General features: G+C 35.5%; 1 protein-coding gene across 8 annotated transcripts in view; it reads right to left on the bottom strand.

Annotated features, from left to right (window-relative positions):
• The window catches only part of BRAF (B-Raf proto-oncogene, serine/threonine kinase), a 179,426-nt gene that overhangs the window by 101,588 nt on the left and 64,045 nt on the right, over positions 1-13,793 (bottom strand). The window lies entirely within an intron of this gene.

The raw sequence follows: 13,793 nt of genomic DNA, 5'->3' as shown, positions 1-13,793 counted from the left end.
GAGACCTGTGAGATCATTTAATATAGTAATTTTTCCTGTTTATTATTAAACATCTTAAAACTCTTTTCTATACTAGAAATACAATAAATTCTCAACTGTAAAAATTCAAATAATACATAAGTATTCAGAATAAATGATGAAAATCTCTTTTTACCTACCCCATGTTCCTGGGCCCCTTGCCAAAAACTTAAGTGCTATTTCTTTTTTAGTGCTATTTTTTTTTTTAATTAGGATGTTTGTTATGCATCTTTTCCACATTTTATTTCCTTTTTATTTAAGTAAATATCATAATTCACACATATATAAAATCTACAAATACATATATATACAAATTTATTATATGTAAAAAATATTTTTAACATTTGCTTTTTTCACTGAACAACATGCCTCAAAAATTCTTTCAATGTCAATACATACATATTTTACTTCTTTAAAATGACTGTTAAAGGAAAAAATAATAAAGTGGTTAAGTACAGATACATTCATTTGGTAATATTACGACACTGCTTATTTTGATGATCTTCAAACTTCAACAGCAATCTAATAGTGGGTGGACATAGATGATTTTAGGAGAAACAATTTCCAGATTCTCAAAGTCTTTATATATTCTTCCTAACTGATCTGTTTGAAAATTAGTTCTCTTTTTCTCCTTTCCCTTTAAAATCACATTATAATTCTCCACTCTATATAAGAAAGGCAAAATTCTTAACCATCTCAAATCCTACTAAGGTGCATTGTTCTGAGACGTATAAACTTCAAAGTAACTGACAAACAAGAGGGAAAAATCGTTTGAGAGAAAAGAAGAGGGGAGGGGTAGGTAGTAATTAAAATCAAGACTTTATCAATGAAACAAATTCTTGGCAGGATTCCAAGCCTCATCCATTTACTTATCCAGCCAGCCAGCCTAGAATTCAGAAGTTGAATGGTTATAGAGTATAGGCACATATTACATGTTTCTTTTATAAGTCAGGTTTTTTTTCCTTTGGTGAAGAATGAGTCCCAATTTATCTGAGTGGTTAGAGAACATGTTTTCCAATTACACTACACGCTAGATACTCTATGAGCTGCATAGAGTATGCGTTTAGATTCCAAATCTAAATCTGGAATCCTAAGGTATGACCAAAAATGAACAGCATAAATATAATATATACTAGAAATTATGGCCTTTTAAACTACTGCTATAATTTAAAAATGTACGAGAGAGTAGATAGGTGAACAAGGGGGCTTCAAGACGTTTGGTTTAATAATTCTCTTACTAGAGGAGATTTAGTTTATTCCATTTTTCTCCACTTCCAACAATGTTTCAATGAATAGTCCTGAGCTGCCTTTCTGGGCAAGGGTACAAGTTTCTCTTTTAGATATCAAGGCACAGGATTCCTGAACTCAAAGTTACGTGCCCTAAAATATTTAATAAATGTGTCAAATCGTCTTTCAAAAGAAGAAAAGTGGGCAGCCCCAGTGGCGCAGCGGTTTAGCGCCGCCTGCAGCCCAGGGCGTGATCCTGAAGACCCTGGATCGAGTCCCACGTCAGGCTCTCTGTATGATGCCTGCTTCTCCCTCTGCCTGTGTCTCTGACTCTCTCTCTGTCTCTATGAATAAATAAAATCTTTAAAAAAAAAAAAAAAACAAAAGAAGAAAAGTACTAAGCCACACTCCCATTAAGAGGGTGTAAGTCATCCTTATGCCCTTTTCCTCATAATTCCACCAACACTGCATAATACCAAAAGTTGAAACTTTTGCCAATCTGAAGGGGAAAAGGTGATCTTGTTGTTTACATTTCTATTTTCCAGAAAACTGAACATTTTTCATTTTCATTGGACATTTACATTTCTCTTTGGAAAATTCCCTATCCATATTTTTTATTCTATTTTTTTCTTGCTAATTCATAGGTACCCTTTTACTCTAGATATTTTAGATTATTAATCTTTATTCTCCTCTAAATGTTACAATCTTTTATTGCTTTTCACTTTATGTCTCATTTGTCATACAAAATCTAGCTACTCAAAGTTTGGTCTATAGACGATTAGCAGCATAATCTTCGGGAAGAATGTTAGAAGCCCCATTTCAGACATACTAAACTTCGACAAAATGATTCATATTAAAATCTGAGAAGCAATGATAGAAATTTTCCTTTTCTTTCTATGGTCAGAGATCACAACATTTTCCTTTATGACTCCATGGCTAACTTTTCATATTCCCCCAAAAGTGTTAGATGCCTTCTTTTCTGTAGCCATGCTTATTCCCCAGGTGATCTTATTCTATCTTGTGGTTTCATATGTCAAATATGAACTGATGAAGCCCAAATTTTTAAAGCCAGCTCTGTCCTCTCAACTCCAGATTCTTTTTGTCCAAATGCCTACTGAACATCTCTACTAAGAAAACGAAAAGACATCTCAAACTTAACATGTTCAAAGACTAACTTCTGATCTAACCCGCAATACCCCATTTTTTTCCTGTAGTCTCTTTATCTCAGAAAATGATAAACTCTTTTTTTTTAATGATAAACTCTTCATGATGAGTTCATTGCCTACCTAGGCAGAACTGCTTTTGATATCCTAAAATTGATTATGTTTTTTCATGTCTATTAGCTGCTTTAAGATCAGAAACATGCTCTATTCATCTTTTGTTTCCTTGTCATCACTTATCTTGGGTCTTACTCATAAAAAGTATTCAATTAGTGTTGAAGCTAAGATTCAAGCTGTCTCTTTAGGGTAAGAGAGAAAAAACTAATCCTAGTTTAGTGATTCTTTCCAGGCCAGCAAATTGAAGACTTTATAATCCATAGCTCTGCCCCCCCCCCCTTTTAAAGTTCCATAGATAAAACTCATGTGCAGTTAGTGTAAAGAATCACTCCCTCAAGGGATGGAAGAGAAAAAGGAAAAAAAAATTGGATTAGAGAAAGAGAATGAGCATGAGAGAAATGAGGGAATGGAGTTGACTAAAACTGATGAAAATAATTTTTTTTTGCATGGGAATAGAAAATGATAGGTTTAGTGAGAAGGCAAGGTGAGATCATTAACATCCAGAAATAAGATTTCTTACCTCTTCAAACAAAAGTAATTTAATATCCAAAAAACGAAGAAAAATCACTATTAGGTCTGGTTGAAATTAGAGAAGATGAGTCTGGGAGAAAAAATTATTTCAGATTTCCCCAGAAGATTAAGAGAAAGAACTCTGATGATACTTATAAAATAGAAATACATTAAAAAGTAGAATAAGGGGCACCTAAGTGGTTCAGTCGGTTCAGCATCCAATTCTTGATTTTGGCTCAGGTCACAATCTCAAGGTACTGAGACTGAGTCCTGCAACGGGCGCTGTGCTCAGAGGGTGTCTGCTTGGGATTCTCTCTCTCCCTCTCTTTTGCCCCCCTCCCCTCACTGTACTCGTGTGTGTATACCCATGTGTTCACTCTCTAAAAATAAATTTTTTAAAAAGGTAGCATAAGATATTGTAAAACTAAGAGGAGATCCATAGTTTTGGCTTTAAAATGTTTTCTTGGAAAAAACTGAAGAAAATCTGTTTCAACAAATTAAAAACAAAAACAATTCAAGAAACGTACTAGAAGGGACGCCTGGGTGGCTCAGTGGTTTGGCGCCTGCCTTCAGCTCAGGGCATGATCCTGGAGTCCTGGGATCGAGTCCCACATTAGGCTCCCTGCATGGAACCTGCTTCTCCCTCTGCCTGTGTCTCTGCCTCTCTCTCTCTGCGTCTCCCATGAATAAACAAATAAAATCTTTAAAAAAGGAGGGAGGGATACTAGAAGATCTCCTGTCCTATTTCATCTCTTTAGTGGACCACAGCAATTAAAACCATGTAATCGGGCAGCTCGGGTGGCCCAGCGGTTTATCACTGCCTGCAGCCCGGGGTATGATCCTGGAGACCCGGGATCAAGTTCCATGTCGAGCTCCCCACAGGGGGCCTGCTTCTCCCTCTGCCTGTGTCTCTGCCTCTCTCTCTTTCTCTATGAATAAATAAATAAATAAATCGTTAAAAAAAAATAAAACCACATAATCTTAGTAAACAATTGACCATTTCTAGGGACTTTTATTATCATTTTATTATTATTATTTTATTATTATCAACAGGTGATAGCATATAAAAAAGGAAAGTCTCCCAAATTCATTTTATGAAACTAGAATCTAGATGTCCAAACTTGACATAGAAAATATACAAAGAAAAAAAAGAACACAATAATCCAACCTGTGAGGATAGAAAAAACTTTTTTTTTTTTAAGAGAGGGAGAGAGACAGAGAAAGAGGCAGAGGGAGAGAGAGGGGCAGGGCAAGGGGAGAGGAAGACAGAGAATATTAAGCAGGTTCTATGCCCAGCACAGAGCCCAATGCCAGGCCTGATCTCACAACCCTGAGATCATGACCTGAGCTGAAATCAAGAGTCGAACCCTTAAAAAAAAAAAAAAAAAAAAGAATCAGACGCTTAAGTAACTGAGCCTCCCAGGCGGCCTGGATAGAAAAACTCTTGTTTTTTCCTTTTCCTATCCCTCCCTGTCTCCCTCTTGCTCTTTCTCTCAAATTAATGCTAGTCATTCATCAGGAATCCAGTAAAATAATACTTTTAACAAATCAAAGGAGAAAATTACAGGACTAGTCTAATAGATGCCAAAAAAACAAATGACTATTATCAAAGATAAATAATTCAATAATTGAAAATTAATAATTCAAACAGAGAAAAATGGGGATGCCTAGGTACCTCAGTGGTTGAGCGTTTGCCTTTGGCCCAGGGCATGATATTAGAATCCTGGTATTGAGTCCCATATCAGGCTTCCTGCATGGAGCCTGCTTCTCCCTCTGCCTATGTCTCTGCTTCTCTCTCTCTCTCTCTCTCTCACGAATAAAATCTTTAAAAAAAGAGAGAGAGACATGGTTCTAAAGTTTCAGAAAAATTGCTACAAGAATCATCGTACTAGAAGCAAGAAGGCTACAACATCATTTAGTGGAAAAGATTTGGAGTAATTCCTCTAAAATAAAAAACAAATACACCATCAGCTTGAGAAAGAAATCAAAGCTAATAAATCGTAGACCAAAATACAAAAAGAAGTTTCTATTGAGATGAGTCTAGAATATCTCAAAGCTTTAAGACAACACATAAAAAAGGAAGCATAAAAATGATAAAGATCTGAATTTTTAATCATATAGTCATTAAAATAAAACTTCAGTTGAAATAAACAGATTAGAGCTGAAGAAAGAATTAAAGAACTAGAAGAAAATTTAAGAGAAAATTAGCCAAAAGGTAGAGAAAAGTGAATGGAAAACATGAAAGACAACAGAATTAGTAAGTTCAGAAGGTAAATAGACAATGGGAGAGATGTCTGAAGAGAAGATGGCTGTAATTTCCCAAAACAACTGAAAATAAAAAATACTCAAGAACAGCACAACAAGTCCTATGTCCTGGCTATGACAGATAAAACTAAATCCACAACCATGCGGGTTGAAGTCAAAGCGCATAAAAGTTCTTAAAGTCAACCAGAGAGAAAAGAAAAATAAATTGGATAGCATATTTCATAACTTCTGGCTACTTAAAGAAGCCAGAGAATAATGAAATGACGTCAAGATGCAAATGAAAATAGCTGACAACCTAGAAAAAGGAAATTGAATCCAGAATAATGTAAAAGAAAGAATGGCATGGCAGCCTGATCAACAACTCCCCAAATATGTACATTCTAAACCTCAAAACCCATACACATTACCTTATATACAAAAATAATTTTGCAGATGTAATTAAGTATCTCTTTATTTTTTTCCAATTAAGTATCTTGAGTTAGGGAGACTATCTTGGATGGGCCCTAAATGTTATTACAAGCATCCTTATAAAATGGAATTGGAGAAAGATTTTATTACAGAGGGTTAGGTAATGTGAAGCTCTACCAGAGAGATTCGAAGATGCTACACTGCTAGCCCTGAAGTTGATTCCATGAATCAAGGAATCCAAGGAATGCAATTCTAGAAGCTGGAAAAGGCTAGGAAATGTACTGTAGAGGGAGAACACTGTTTCTGACACCCTGATTTTGGTCCAGTGAAACCCACTTTGGACCTCAGACCTTCAGAATCATTAAGAAAATACAGTTGCAGTATTATAAAACACCAGGTTTGTGATCATTTGATACAGCAGCCACAGGAAATTAACATAAATGGGGAACCTAGAAACTAATAAACACAAGGGTAAATCTAAATAAGCACAGACTATTAACAACAAAAACAATGGTAACAACTACTGAGGGTAAATGGCCTACACTAAAGCATTCTAAGACCCACCTATTATTCAAGAAGAGGGATCCTGGAACATCATGTGCCAGACAGATGTCAAAATAACACAGGAGTCAGCTTAAAAGGCCTCCTATTGGCTAAATTTGGAAGATTATCAGCAAAAATAGTAAAAACTATAATTAGCTACACTAGATTGCATGCATAAAATCTCACTAGTCCATAAATGTAAGAAGTGTGTATTGGGTGACATTTGCTACCACTGTACGTGACTGTTACATCTTTAGAAAATTAAAAAACAAAAGAATGAAAGAAAAAGAAAATTAAACATTAATGGAAAAGAATTATGTACTTATTTTTTTTCAGGAAAAATTCTACTTATTCCTATTTGGGAAGCTCTTTTTGCAAAAAAAAATCCCAGCTAATAGAAAATCAGGAAAGGATCACAGGAGGCTATTAGTTGAGAAGTTGATGAAGAAGAGGATATTCATATAGTGTCAAAGCATTTCCACAGATTAAAGACAAAGGGAAACACACACCTTTACAAGGAGATGTGGCTTAGAATCATTAGTAGAGGGACAACCCAAAAAGTCCTCTTAATGTGATGCGACATAAATGACACATTATCTATCACTCATGAAGTATACAAAAAAAAAATGCAAAACATTTATATAGAATTAAACCAAACTTTTATACTTAGCTTCTAGTTTAGAATAAATAACTAGGATAAAAAAAATATGCTAAAAGCACCACATTCAAATAATCAGGGAATTAGAATATGGGACATTCTAGAGAACATTAACCTTTCTCTCAGAAAGTCAAAGCCATAACATTCAAAGAAATTCAAAATGTGGGACATTGCAGGACAAGGGTCCTGGTATCTTTAATAAATCATGTCACGGGAAACAAAACTGTCAGTTGAAGACTCTAAGATAACTAAAAGATAACAACTAATTCAACACATGTTCAGGGATGGAGGATAAAAGTCATTCTGAGGAAAAGTGTGGAAATTTAAATATGTACTACATGTGATTATGGAATTGTCAATCTCCCTAAATATAATATTTTAGACAGGCGAAATAATTTTCCAGGACCTATAAATGTAGCAAAATGTTAATAACTGTCAAAACTAGTTAGTGTAGGTATTATCCATGTAAATGTTTATTGTACTGTTATTTCCACTTTTCTGTAGGTTTGAGTTTTTCCCTACTTTTTTTCCCCTTTAATTCTCCCCAACAATGCTTTTTCTTTTAAAGTCTATTTTATTTTTTATTTTTTTTAAAGATTTATTTATTTATTTATGATGGGGGGGTGGAGCAGAGACACAGGAGGAGGGAGAAGCAGGCTCCATGCTGGGAGCCCGACGTGGGACTCGATCCCGGGACTCCAGGATCACGCCCTGGGCCAAAGGCAGGCGCTAAACCACTGAGCCATCCAGGGATCCCCTAAAGTCTATTTTATGATACAAACCTACCTACACCAGCATTTTATCACTATTTGCCTTTTTACCTTTCTTTTTCTTTTTTTTTTTTTTTAATTAAGTAGACTCCACACCTAGCATGGAGCCCAAAATGGGGCTTGAACTTACAAAACTGAGCTTGAGACCTGAGCCAAAATCAAGTCAGACACTTAATTGACTGAGCCACCCACGTACCCCTCATCCTTTAACTTTCAACCATGGGTATCTACTATAAATGAATTATGTATCTTTTTTTTTTTTTGCTAGCTTGTTCTGTTTAAACATATTTATCTGTATTTTAATTAGAGAATTTAGCACATTGATATTTTCATACCTGATTTATTTCTACCATCTTATGTGCTTTCCTGCTTTTTCTTGATTTTCTGACTTCTATGGAACTGATCAAGTTTTGTTATTCTTTCTTTTTATCTCTATGTAACAGTTATATTCTAGGCCATAACATACCTCATAAATACAGAAAACTATTACCAGACAAACCATATTTCTTTATCATGATGCAATTAATTTAGAAATTAGTATCAAAATTTGAATATTTTGAAAAGCTCAACATTCACTTATTCTTAAAATCTCAGAATAATAGAAATAGGGATCTTTTAACTTAATAAAGTATATCTACAGGAAACCTGCAGCAAAATATCACGTGAAAGGTCACGTGTAAGACAAGGGTACCTATATCACTGATATTATATACAGGAGGTTAAATAGTATGAAGATAAGAAAAAGGACATAAAAACTGGAACAGTAGAGATAAAAATTATTTGTAGGAAACATGGTATCTATAGAAAAACCCAAGAGAACCTAGAAAATATCAGGGCTAAAAACTAGTATCTATAAAGACTAATAATGTAAGAGTTTAGCAGGAGAGCTGGATATAAGATCAAGGATACAAACCCTATATAGTATTCCATTGCCAGACCCAATTAAAAAAAATGATGCCCTTCGGGGTGTCTGGGTGGACCAGTTAGTGTCTGACTCTTGACATTGGCCAAGGTCATGATCTCAGGGTTCTGAGATCAAGCCCCGAGTTGGGCTCTGCACTGGGCATGGAGCCTGCTTATGATTCTCTCTTTCCTCGCCTCCCTCCCTAAATAAACAAACAAACATATAAACAATAAAATAAATAAATAAATAAATAAATAAATAAATAAATAAATAAATAAATAAGAAAAACATGCCCCTCATAACAGCAACAAAAACTGTTAGGAATCTAGGAATAAATTCTTTTTAAAAATTACTTATTTCAAAGTAATCTCTACATCCAATGTGGGGGCTCAAACTCACAACCCCAAGATCAAGAGTCGCATGCTCTAACAACTGAGCCAACCAGGTGTCCCTGAGAATCAATCTAATAAAAGATCTGCAAGACCTCTGTGGAAGGAGCAACAAAATAATATGAAGTGTATAAAAGATGATGGAGAAGAGAAACTCAGATGATTCCAGAGGTTTATTTCTTCCTCTTGGTAGCCTATCAATAAGCTGACTCAGCAGGTCTGGGTTTACTCAATCCAAGAAAAGACTGATGAGAGACAGAGAGCTCCCCTTTCTATTTTTTTTTTTAAGATTTTTATTTATTTATTCATTCATGAGAGACACAGAGAGAGAGAGAGGCAGAAACACGGCAAAGGGAGAAGTAGGCTCCCTGCAGGGAGCCTGATGTGGGACTCCATCCTGGGACTCCAGAATCACACCCTGGGCCAAAGGCAGGCACTAAACTGCTGAGCCACCCAGGGATCCCCAGAACTCCCCTTTCTAATAAAACCATTTCATCAACCTCCAATTATTACTTAGGAGTCCTTTCCCTGGCATATTTTTTTAAATTTTTTTTCCCCTGGCATATTAATTCTAGTTATGTCTACCCTAAGTACACATCTATGTAAAGATACTAGAATTCAGGGGATTGTGGATGCTCTGGCATGTACTTACTGTTTCCCACTAAATCCTACTTCAAATTTATACCATGTAATATGTGTACGTAAATGCCCTAACCCTTCACTTGATAAAGACTAACATAAATGCTCTTTAATGTGAAGACATGATATCGTAATAATCTCCATTTTCCCCAAATTAATTCAGTGCAAGACAATGAACAAATTCCTGAGATTTTTTCATGGAATTCAGCAAACTGATTCTAAAAAAAATCTTTTTTATTTTAAAGGTTTTTTTTTTTAATTTATTTATTCATGAGAGACACACAGAGAGAGGCAGAGACATAGGCAGAGTGAGATGCAAGCTCCTTGTAGAGAGCCCAATGCGGGACTTGATCCCAGAACCTTGGGATCATGTCCTGAGCTGAAGGCAGATGTACGACCGCTGAGCCACCCAGGTGTCCCTGATTCTAAAATTCTTAACAAAGTACTGTAAAATGATATTAGCCTTTTAACTGTTTTAAATAATAAAGAGAGTAAGACTGTACTATATATACAATAAGACTGCCCATGTATTATGGATCATATAATAAATAATGCTGGGGTAACTGGTTATCCTTATGGAAAATGTCAATTAATCCAAAAGAAAAATGGGCAAAAGATATATGAACAGGTAGTTGAACTAAAGAGAATTCAGACTATCCAAAAGACACATGATAAAATAAATGACTTCATGGAGTGCGTGGGTGGCTCAGTCAGTTAAATGGCCGCTTTCAGCTCAGGTTGGGATGGAGCCCCATGTACGGCTCCCTGTTCAATAGGAAGACTGCTTCTTTTTCTCCCTCTGTCCCTCCTCCTGTTTGTGTTCGCTCTCTCTCCTCATTTCAAATACATAAAATCTTAAAAATAAATAAATAAATAATCTCATTAAGTAATCAAAGAAATGCAAATAATAAATCATTTCACAAGCATGAGACTGGCAAAAAAATTTAGGTCTAACCATATAAAGCAATAGGTGCTTTTCTATTCTACATGTGGATAGAATATAAATGCATGAGAGCAAACTGGAAATATCCAGTACAACTGATAATTGGCATTATACTATCATCTATTACAATATTAACATGTATAAGAAGTATTCACTGCAGCCATTTTATAATAGCAAAATACCAGAATCAACTAAAATACTCCCTAAGAGACTGACAAATCACTGACCTCCACCTTAAACTAGTAATACATGTTAAATAACTGAATTTAAACAAATAAATAGTAAATAAACAAATCAAAACTACTAAACTCTGATTTTTTTAAATATTTTTGGTGAGAAAAAAATAAACAAAACACTAAGAAAAACAGACCAAAAAAGGGGAAATACTATATATAAGTCAAAATGAAGAACAAGAGCTAAATATATCAACTTGGATACATCTCAAAAACATAATATTGAATTAAAAAACCAAATTCCAAGATAAATGCAGCTTTAAAACATGTAATTAATAGTTTAAAGATATACACCCATGGTGAAAATTTAGAAGCAAGGGGAGGTGCATGGAAGAATGGGGTAATTGGGTATTGGGCAGAAGGAGGACACTTGATATAATGAGGACTGGGTGTTATATACAAGTAATGAATCACTAAATCTACCCTGAAATTAATACTACACTATATGTTAACTAAGTTGAATTTATTTATTTAAAGATTTTATTTATTTACTCTAGAGTACGAAGAGGGGGCTATGTGGAGCAGAGACAGAGGAACAAACAGATCCTGCACTAAGCACAGAGCTGGGTGTCAGGCCAGATCCCACAATCCTAAAATCATGACCTGAGCTGAAATCAAGAGTCAGACACTGAACCAACTGAGCCACCCAGGCACCCCTTAACTAAACTGAATTTAAATTTAAAAAAATTTTTTTTAAATTTAGAAGCATGCATGGGTATGATAAACACTAAATTCAAGATAATGGGTATCACTGAAGATGAAGAAAACGGAATAGGGTCAAAGGATAAGCTTTATCTTTGATGATCTATAAAGTGCTTTATCTGTGCCTAATTCTTGTTTAAAAAAATCTGAAGTAAATATGATAATAGACATGATTCAACAAAATTGGGTTATTAAGTACATGGATGATCAATTTTATTATTCTCTATACTTTTCTTAGATGCTTGAAAAAGGAAAGAAGAGAATGAAGGAAATTGAGGTGGTAAGTTGGTTAACTCCTTCTATACTAGAAGCTGTCCTTACATTTATAATTAGGGTAGCCCAAAACCTGTCGACTTCAATCCCTGTGCTCTAGAGAAAAAAAAAAAACAACAACAAATAAAAACACAAAACTTAGAGAACTCACAGACTTCCCATTTAGAAGTCTAGACCTGTGTAATTACAAAACTCTTTACTGTAATCAACTTAGTCCTTTGTTCATGAATATGAATACAGTCAAGAATCACAAGATATGAATAGCATGGTGAGTAATAGTTAATGATATTGTACTATATATTTGAAAATTTCTTTCTTTTTTTAAAGATTTTATTTATTTATTCATGAGACACAGAGAGGCAGAGGCAGAGACAGAGGGTAAAGCAGGTTCCTTGCATGGAGCCCGATGCAGAACTCGATCCCGGACCCAGGATCATGCCCTAAGCTGAAGGCAGACAGATGCTCAACTGCTGAGCCACCCAGGCATCCCTCAAAATTTCTAAGAGAGTAAATCTTAAGAGTTCTCATCTCAAGAAAAAAAATTATGACCATGTGTGGTGACAGATGTTACCTAAACTTATTGTGGTGATGATTTCTCAAAATATACAAATAGCAGATCATGTTACATACCTAAAACTAATATAGTATCTCCATTTTATCTCAATTTAAAAAAGAAGGGGCATCTGGCTGGCTCAGTTGGTAAAAGCATGTGACTCTTAATCTCGGGATCCTGAGTTTAAGCCCCACATTGAGTACAGAGCCAACTTAAAAAATAAATGAAAGAAAAAAGAGAAGAAAGAAAGAAGAAGGAAGGAAGGAAGGAAGGAAGGAAGGAAGGAAGGAAGGAAGGAAGGAAAGAAGGAAGACAATCTCTGTCTTTAAAAAAGAGAAAGAGAGAGAGAGAGAAAATAACAAGACACCATGAAAATCCAATAGAAGCAAAGTGAAAGTTCACAACAAACAACAATGACTAGACAAGGAGAAAGTAGAAATATGTTATCAGGAAAACATTTAAGAAAGGGTTAAATAGCAGAATAAGCATTGGTAAACACCATGGTAGTGATCTGCAATATAAAGAAAAAATAGTTAAAGAAAATTCCCAGAGACTAGAACAAAACAAAAAACAGAGATGGATAATGTAGGTAAAAAATTGATATGTTAAAGAACATTATCTGGGAGGATCAAAATTCATTTAATAAGAGTTCTAGGGGGATCCCTGGGTGGCACAGTGGTTTGGCGCCTGCCTTTGGCCCAGGGCGCGATCCTGGAGTCCTGGGATCGAATCCCATGTCGGGCTCCCGGTGCATGGAGCCTGCTTCTCCCTCTGCCTGTGTCTCTGCCTCTCTCTCTCTCTCTCTGTGTGACTATCATAAATAAATAAAGAAAAAGAAAAAAAAAAAAGAGTTCTAAATACCTAGGAGGGTGTTGTGCTAAGTGAAACAAGTCAGAGAATGACAAATACCATAATTTCACTTCTATGAACAATCTAAAAACAAAACAAATGAACAAACAAAAAAGCAGAAACCGGGACACCTGGGTGGCTCAGCAGTTAAGCATCTGTCTTCAGCCCAGGGTGTGATACTGGAGTCCCCAGATTGAGTCCCACATCGGGCTCCCTGCATGGAGGCTGCTTCTCCCTCTGCCTATGTCTCTGGCTCTCTCTCTCTGTGACTCTCATGAATAAATAAAATCTTTAAAAAAAAAAAAAAAAAGGGCAGAAACAGACACATAAGTACAGAGAACTGGTGGTTGTCAGAGGGGAGGGGGTGGGTAGATGGGCAAAATGGGTGGAGAGGAGTAAGAGGTTTGGGCTTCCAGTTTTGGAATAAATAAGTCATTGGGATAAAAGATACAGCACAGGGCATACAGTCAATAGAACGGCAATGTCTGTATGTTGACAGACGGTAGCTATACCTGTGGTGAGCAAATATAACACACACAGTTGTGAGTCACTATGTTGCACACCTGAAACTAATGTAATGAAGTGTGTTAACTACACTTCAATAAAAAAAAGTTTTTAGGGATCCCTGGGTG

Source organism: Canis lupus, chromosome 16, assembly GCF_003254725.2.
Source record: "Canis lupus dingo isolate Sandy chromosome 16, ASM325472v2, whole genome shotgun sequence".
Classification (NCBI taxonomy): domain Eukaryota; kingdom Metazoa; phylum Chordata; class Mammalia; order Carnivora; family Canidae; genus Canis; species Canis lupus.
Note: the sequence above shows the minus strand (reverse complement) of the source record. Positions and strands in the feature narration are given on the sequence as shown.